Raw genomic sequence first — 8,578 nt, 5'->3', positions numbered from 1 at the left:
ATTTTAATCGTTGTTGAGCATTTATAGACTATATTGCCCAAAGTTTTTTAATTTTTTAATTAACACATAACAATTCAAGGGAGTAAATTCATGTGAGAAAGCAAGAGGCAAATGACAATTAAACATAGCATTATTCCTAATATTATGAAAATAGTAATGGCTCTCCTTTCCCCAGGTTGTTTCACTTTTCTTCTGTTCTTCCCTTCCGGATCCGGGAATTTTTTCACTGCCTGTGAGATCTAAGAAGAAATCTTGCTTAACTCCAAATATCTTATTCACTAGCCAACACGTCTGAATATTTACCCTAATGTATTCCATCCAAATTATTAAGTCTTAGAGTCAAATGTATGGCATTTGCTTCACCACATACCATGTTCACTTTTGTTAATATTTCTGGGCATTGGTTTTCTTATCTATAAAGAAGCTGTAACTAATTATTAGGTTGTCATGAGAATTAGAGTGAATAGTGAGCACATGATAAATGTAAAATCAGCATCGTCATCATCATTTATAGTTGCAATTTCCACTTAAGCCATCTCATTTAATCTTTATCAGGGTATTTTCCAGGTGATTGTCAAGGAACTAGTTAATTAACTGTGTTAAATTACATGTTAGGGATCTGGTGACCTAGCAAGATTGAGAGCTAAATTGTGAATCAAAAAAAAAAAAAAAAAAACCTCTTTATAGGGTGTGAAACACTAGATGTGTCCATGGAGAACACTGCAACATTGTTCCTGGTTAACTGGGTAGAAAATGAACTTTGTAGGCAGCAAAAGAATAGAGAGTTGCTGGAAATAAAACAAAAGTGTCTGAAAAGAAGGTAGATCTTGAAAGCAAAAGATATTCCTTCCTTCAATCCCTTCATTCATTTATTCATTCATTCATGCATTCATTCTCAGAAATGCCCTCCATCCCCGTCCTGGAACACAGAAACTCAAGTGACCCTAATAATAAGGGAAACATGCCTTCTTTGTCTCAGGGCAGAAAGGTTAAAAAGATAAAGTTTTGGTCTAATATTTGTGATTATGTTTCTTAAGAACCTTTCTGAACTCTATACTCTAGAAAATAAAACAGATTTCACTAGAAGGCTGGTTTTTTTTTCTTTGTTTTCTCTTGTTTTTCCTGTATAAAAGAGATCCCGATATCAAGATAGGAAAGGGGAGAACAAGGGACATACCCCTTGGTGTACGAAAATAAGGGGGCAGGAGAAGGATAAGCCTCAAAAGGGGGTGGGGGGCGTCATTAAGGCAGCAAAATATTCTCAGTAAAAAGTGGGAGGAGGAGTTTTCATAGCCTCAGAGATGAAGGCCAAGATGGCCTTACTCAACTGGAGGGCTCTGCACTCACGTGTTCAAAGGAAGGGAAATGACAGCTTCTCTTCTCTCAGTATTGTTGCGGCCACTCCACTGCTCACTCTGGGTTACCTTCTGCCTTTTGTAGATAAGAGTGCTGCCGGGCTCGGAAGGCAGAGATTCGCTTGTGTGGGTTAAAAGTCAGCATCTCCAGCAGCAGCTGTGCTCCAGATTCCTCCATCTCAGGTCCCAATGACTGCACTGGACGGGGCCCTCGGGGGGAAAAGGCTCCTCGGGGGAGAGACACATCTCGGGGCCAGTCATCCTCTGGGGGCAGCCCGATCAGGTCAAAGATTTTGCCTAACTGGTCAGCTTCAGCGTTCCCACAGAAGAGAGGCTTGCGACGAAACATCTCTACGAAGATGCAGCCAACGCTCCACATGTCCACGGGTGCTGCATATGTAGACTGCAGAAGAACTTCTGGAGCACGGTACCGGAGTGTAACAACCACAGGTGTAAGTGCCATCTGGTAGCTCTAGATTCTGGCCAGACCAAAGTCGGCCAGCTTGACTGTCCCGCCACTGGTCACCAGAATGTTCTCTGGCTTCAGGTCTCAGTGAACGATGCAGTTGGCATGAAGGAAATCTAGGCCTCTTAGAAACTGGCGCCATCAGATCCTTGCTGGTCTCCACTGGCAAACCTGGTGGGGGTGCCTTGTCCAGATAGGTCCTCAGGTCTTGGTCCACGTGCTCAAACACCAGGGTCACTTTGGTCTCCCGGTCAGTTCGGGCGGTGGCACAGACGTCCATCAGCCGGACAACGTTGGGATGCTCAAAAGCCTCCAGCCGCCTCAGTAAGGCCACCTCACGAACTGTGCTGATGGGAAGGCCCCCTCCAGCACCTCCTCCATTAGGGACTCTCACACTCTTGAGGGCCACGGAGTGGCCACTGTAGGGATCACGGGCCTTGTATACCGTTCCATAGACACCAACGCCAATCTCAGCCACTGGCTCATATCGAGAAGTAGTCATTCTCAGATCAGAGGAGACCCTCACTCCGTGCCGGGAGCTGCGGGGGCGGCCCGTTATCGGGGCCCCGGAGCCAGATCCTGCGGCGCCATACACTCGAGCTCTGTCCCGGGCAGCTGGACGCTACGGGCCCGACCATAGACACAGGCCGCAAGCTAGAGCAGCCCCCTTCCCCCCACCCTCACAATGTGACCAGCTGCCAAAGAGGCCTAGAAGACTGTTCTTAATATGTTATTTCTTGGACATTTACAAAAATACTATGTGAACCATTCCCTTTAAAATTGTTTGAAGCAATGTTTAGTCAACTACATGTACTGAATACAATTGACGTTCTGTGCAGAGATACAGGCATCTCCTATTTTCATGTCCTTGCCAGATGAAATGGCTAATAGTTGGTTCAACAGAGGACTTCCCATGTCTTTCAGTTTGGGAGAGTCTCAATATCTCTGACTTTGTCTGCCTTTATATAAATATAGGACTATGTAAACAAATACTGTTGTAATTCATTTTGTAAACAAGTGTTCTGAGCTTGGTGACAACTGTCTCCCTGAAATATATATCCTGGGAAGCTTTTATGTCAACACCATATTTATTTTTAATGTGTCATATGTGCCTGGGTGTCTATATATTTATATATAACACTGTGAACATAGTTTATCTAAGCACTCCCATAAAGATGGACATAAAGTTTGCTTCCATTTTTTTGGATGCTGCTAGTTATCTTTAAGCACACATCTTTGAGCACAAGTGTAAGCATTTCTGTAGTACATACGTCTAGAAATAGAATAACTGATCCCAATGGTATTTATATTTTAATTTTAATAGCTACAGCTGTGTTCTCAAAAACTTAGGAGCAGTCACAATCCCACAAAAGCACAACAATGCTCATTTCACCAGTATATTTTAATATTTGACCATCCAAGAGATAGATAATGATTTTGACTGATGCTTTAATTTGTTTTTGCCTAATTATTAGTGAAGTTAAACATCTTTTCAAATTGTTGATTATCTGTATTTCATATTTTGTGAAATTATTGAAAATTTATCCTTTACCAGTAAATTGTAAAGATACCTTTATCACATACTGAATCCCACAGATTCTATATTGTGTCTTATTGATTTATTTAGGTATGGATGAGCAAAATAATGTTTTGATTAAGTAAAGGTGTGTGGTTATCTCATAGGTAATGACTCTCATTAATTTTGTTTTACAAAGTTTCATAGATACTCATACTCATTCCATCTTCCTAGTGAATTTTAGTATAAGCTTCCATAGTTACTTGAAAAAACTTTTCGGTTTGTTTGCTTTGATTACTTTATCTGGAGATAACTGACCTCTTTACAATACAAAGACTTACTATTCAGAAACATCCATCACTCTCCATTTGTTTACATGTTCCTCATGCCTTTCAATGGTATTTTAAATATAATTCCTGTGGGTATTAAACAGCTCTTGTGAAGTATACTGCAAGGTACTTAAAAGTCATCTGTGTGCTCTAGTAATTCTTTCCTAAGGTGTTGGTTCTTCTAGTTGGTGATATTTGCACCTCATTTTATGGCATGTGCTTTTCTCAAAAAAACTGATGGATTTTTTGCTTATCTTTTTATTTTACTGTGTGACTATTTTGGTGTTCTACTAAACGAAGTGTCCGTAATTTAGTAACTTGGTATCAGACGTCTCTTCTGCTACTAAAAATGTTTATTTGGACATGGATTCTAAATTTTCCTAAATTATTTCTTAATGGGTAGCTTCACTTGTGCTTTCAACTGTCTTCTGGTTATCTCAGTTTTGAATCACATATAATATAAAATGCACTTTTCCTTTACTTTGGAACTCCTCTAAATACTGGATACAATTTATTCTGTTCAGAATGAAGTATATTTTTAGAAAGAAGTGCTTTATCTTTAATGCTATTTTTGTCCGTTTGTACTTCACAGATTCTCTTAGGCTTCGTATTTTCTTTTGTTTATTTTGGACTGCTGCAAATACACTTCTGCCTACACTTTCTCATAAATATTGTAGGCAGCTTTTATTTAGATTACTTCACTTTCTACAGGTGATATAAAAATCTTATTCCTTAGTGCTGAAATCTGAAGACTGTATTAAGTAAATTTTTATTGCTAGTTTAGATAATTAGTAGCAAGGAAAAGACTAACCTAAATTCATGGGATATTCTGAAAAGCAATTTTCTGTACATTGAAACTTCTTAAGCAAAGGCAAATATTTCCACATTTTATTATTTTAATGTCTCTTCTCTATTCAAGGTATAGGCTAAGATTTTGTGATTCCATTTCTGCTTCTTTTATTGCCGATTCAGGAAAATGACTAGTTCTCTAGATTTGCCCCTCTCACAGCGAATGTACTCCTGCATAAGGATGAATGTGGGACAGCAGTTGGAAGCTATGTAAATGAGAATTTCTCTGCCAACAAGTTTTATCTTTGGTGGAGTTAGCACACCCCAACAGAGCACATCTGTTGCTGGTTTACAAAGTTAACATGATCACAAATGTACTTTGTTTATCCTGAAGCCTCGTTTCCATCTGTCACACCTAAGAATAAGTTGTAATGCTCACCTTTTCAGGAAACTGGTGTCCTTGATTGGAATAAATCCAGGCAGCACGACTACATTATTTAGATGCTCAGCCCTATTACTCATTGTTTTAATATTTGTTGTGTTTATACTGAATTTTTCGTACTTGATGCAATAGCTTATGAAGCTTTTTGGTCTACATGAAACAGTCTTCAACTGGATTCAGCTTTTATTTTTTAAGATTCTCCTTTCTTCTACCCCTGACTCTCCAAATAGCAGTCATTTGAGTTATTCTACCTGAGTCTTTACTTACTTCCACAGCACACTTAGGTATAAACACATCATTTCTTGTTAACTCATTCAATCTGATTCTATCTATAATGTATTTAGAATCCATCTTTCTACGTGTGTGTGTGTGTGTATGTGTGTGTATTCACATTAGAACAAGAATAGACACAGGAAAATGGTATTAAACGAAGGACAATAAGTTAAGAATGAGATATTAAGTACCTTTTACATAGTATGTGCATAAATGTGCAATAAAATAAATAAAAATTAATAAATAGTTTGTAAAAACATACAGATACATGGGCAAAAAGATAAATAAGATATATGATAAGTAGATGATAGAGAGATAGATAGCTAGATAGAGGGTTAACTGAAAATGAGTATAAAGAATTTTTGTTGGGTAATAGAAATGCTATAAAATAGATTTTTGTGATATTTGCACAACTCTTTAAGTTGACAAAAAGGCTTAGTACATACTTAAAATGAGTGGGTGGGTTTTGTGGTATGCAAATTATCCCTCAATAAATCTGTTTTTAAAAGATCACTTGAAATCTTGCAATAGACACAAAAATTTAAAAATTAATAAATCTATTGATTAAACAATCATTTATTTAGTGTATACTTTATACCAAGCACTGTGCTAACAACTTTAGACCTGAATATGACCAAGATTTCTTATTGACCTAAACTCTTTCCATCCAATAAGCATCTATTGATGAACATGACCAAGGTATTCTTCATCTATAATTAGCAATATTTTTTTAAATCTGGCACTTTCATTGATTTCTTTCCCTCTCCCTGGTGCAATTTTCCATGTGTTGATGGAAATTTTCTACCTTTTGTACTAGCGTGTTTAACATACTACTCATAGTAATTCTTAACTCCCTGGCTGATAGTTCCAGCAGCATATCTGAGTCAAATCCTATTGATTATTTTATCTTTTGATAGTAGATTTTCTTTTCATTTTCCTCCGTGTTTTTGTGTCTTTCTGAAAATTTTTGGTTGAAACACAGGAAATGTGTGTTTATTCTGCTATGCCCTTGAAGGGAGCAGGAGTAGGCATTTGAGTCTGTCTAATCCGAAGATGAGCTGGGTTTGTTTCATGGTTGTGATGGTTTCCTACAATGAACCACGGGCTTCAAATTCTTCTAGCATTAGCGTACGGTCTGTCTATCACAGGATTTTTCTTATTGTCTCCTTCACGCTCAGTTAGACCATCTCTTTGTGCCTAAAGCTCAGATTTGGTCTCTCTCCATGGTCTTACCCCTCTCTTAGTAGTGGGATCATGTTGCTTACTTCTCAGTGTTTCTAGATGGGTAGAGTGGGGTGAAGAGGCTCTCTGTTGTCAGGGTTCAGCCTCAGGTACGGGAGGGCCCTGAGTCTTGAAGGACGGATTTTTTTTCAATAATCCTGACCTTCCTCTAGCGGTTGGGGATCTTTCATGGTATATGTTTAATGCAGTGTCAGTGTTCTTTTCCTCACCCAGAGGTAGAGGTGGTTTGTTGTTTGGTTTCCTACTCTCTTTAGTTCTGGGAGTGATAGGTTTGTTTTCTCTTCCCCTGAAAATTCACACACAAGAAGAATGCAAATGAGATGTGTTACTTTTCTCACTAGCATATGTGCTCTTTTCTTCTTAGACTTTCACCATTTAGGGAAGCTTTTTCCAGTCTTTCTCCAATATTTTGTTGTAAGTATGCTGTGAAGGTCCATGCAGAAGAGTCTATAAATAGATGCAAACACCACTTTCTCCTGCAGTTCCCTGAGGGTCCATATTTTTGTGGTCATTCACACTCAGCTTCTTTTGTTTTGTTTTGTTTTTAAGTAGCTAAAGGCTTCCCAGTTGCCTAAAATTGCAGTCTGTCTTCCTCCCATGTTCATCCCCCATGTGAATCAGTGTTGATGCCTCCATCTCTTCTTGGAGGCAGCTATTTTTACTCTCATGCTAATTTGTTGCCCTATTATCTCAGCTCTCTGAAAATACTAACAAAAAAACAAATTTAAGATGGTTTACAGTACAGATGATCTAGCTGAATTTGGAGTCCCTGAAATTGTTTGCCATTAATGGACGTGATGTGTATAACTCTCAGTACCTTCCAGTAATCTGAGTATAAAAGGAAGACATTAGATAATAGCATTCTCCAGGACTGTAATTAATTCTATGCTCTTGCTGGGGTGGTATTTTGGAATAATAGTAACACAAAGGAAAAGAAGATTTTGGTGAAAGAAAATTATGTAAGACTACTATAGTGTACCATGTAGGGAGAAAATGGAAGAGATAAATACAAAGAACAAACTAGTAGTTGCTAGAGGGGAGGTGGGGGGTGTAGTGAAGTGGGCAGAGAGGATTAAGAGATACAAACTTTCAGCTGTAAAATAACTAAGTCATGGAGAAGGAGAGTCCAACATAAGGAACACAATCAATAATATTGTAATAACATTGCATGGTGACGGATGGTGACTACACTCATGTGATGAGCACTGAGCAAGGTATAGAATTGTCAGATCACTAAACTGTACAGTGGAAACTAATATAACATTGTATGCCAACTGTACTTCAATAATAAAATGTAAAAAGTAGGAGAAAGGAGAAGTTGCTTAGAAATTGGGAAGAAAATAGAAATATCAAGAGATTAGGCAAAAGACAAGGTTAAAAGGCAAATGAATTTGTAGAGAAGACCCCAGAAAATCCAATGGACAGAAACTGTGGATGTAGACACAAGCACACCAGTTGAGATATTTTAGATTAAATGTTTTTTGTACGTGCAATTTTTAAGTCTGGAGAGACATCTTGGGAGTAAATGATTAGTTAAGATCAAGTGCAGAGGAAGGTCTTAGGGATTAGGCAGTTGCACGGATCTGGATCTGTAGTGTCAATTAGAAGATGGATAGTCTACCTAAACCATGATGTGTTTTAAATATCAACAAAACTCATGGTAGAAAATAAGGGAAAAACAAGCACCAACATTTTGAAAGAAGAACCATGGAATGGGTGTGATGGCAACAACAATGCAAAGAGTCATATAACATGAATCATAAGGTCTGAAGGGTGCTATGGAATTGGGCATGTAGATTCCTTTCCTGGCTTTTAAGTATGTGATGCTTGAGATATTTAGTATTTCCATTAAGGAGGTATGGGAGAAGTGAAGTATAAGGGAAGAATTAGGTTTAGATAGGTTTTCTGTAACCTAGGAAAATTGACCTTTCCCTATGAATAGGCTACATAAACTCAGTCAAGCCCTCTGCATTATCTTGGAACACAGAGAGATGGGGGACAATAAATGTAAAGAAACTTAAAAAACAATAAATAATGCCAACAAATTAAAGCCTATTAAGTGAAGAATAGTGAGGATAAAAAGAGAATTAAAAAGTGAAGCATACACAAAACCCAATAAATTAACAGCAACGTGTAACATGTGAGAAAATAATTAAAAAGAGAATA

General features: G+C 37.9%; 1 pseudogene; it reads right to left on the bottom strand.

Annotated features, from left to right (window-relative positions):
• Positions 1–1,098: 1,098 nt before the first annotated feature.
• Positions 1,099–2,508, bottom strand: LOC112835075 (cyclin-dependent kinase 4 pseudogene; annotated as a pseudogene).
• Positions 2,509–8,578: the final 6,070 nt, after the last annotated feature.

This window comes from Callorhinus ursinus, unplaced genomic scaffold (genome assembly GCF_003265705.2).
Source record: "Callorhinus ursinus isolate GAN/ISIS: 27379988/994484 unplaced genomic scaffold, GSC_fseal_2.0 scaffold11, whole genome shotgun sequence".
NCBI lineage: Eukaryota > Metazoa > Chordata > Mammalia > Carnivora > Otariidae > Callorhinus > Callorhinus ursinus.
The sequence above is the reverse complement of the archived record's forward strand: the minus strand, read 5'-3'. Positions and strand labels throughout refer to the sequence as shown.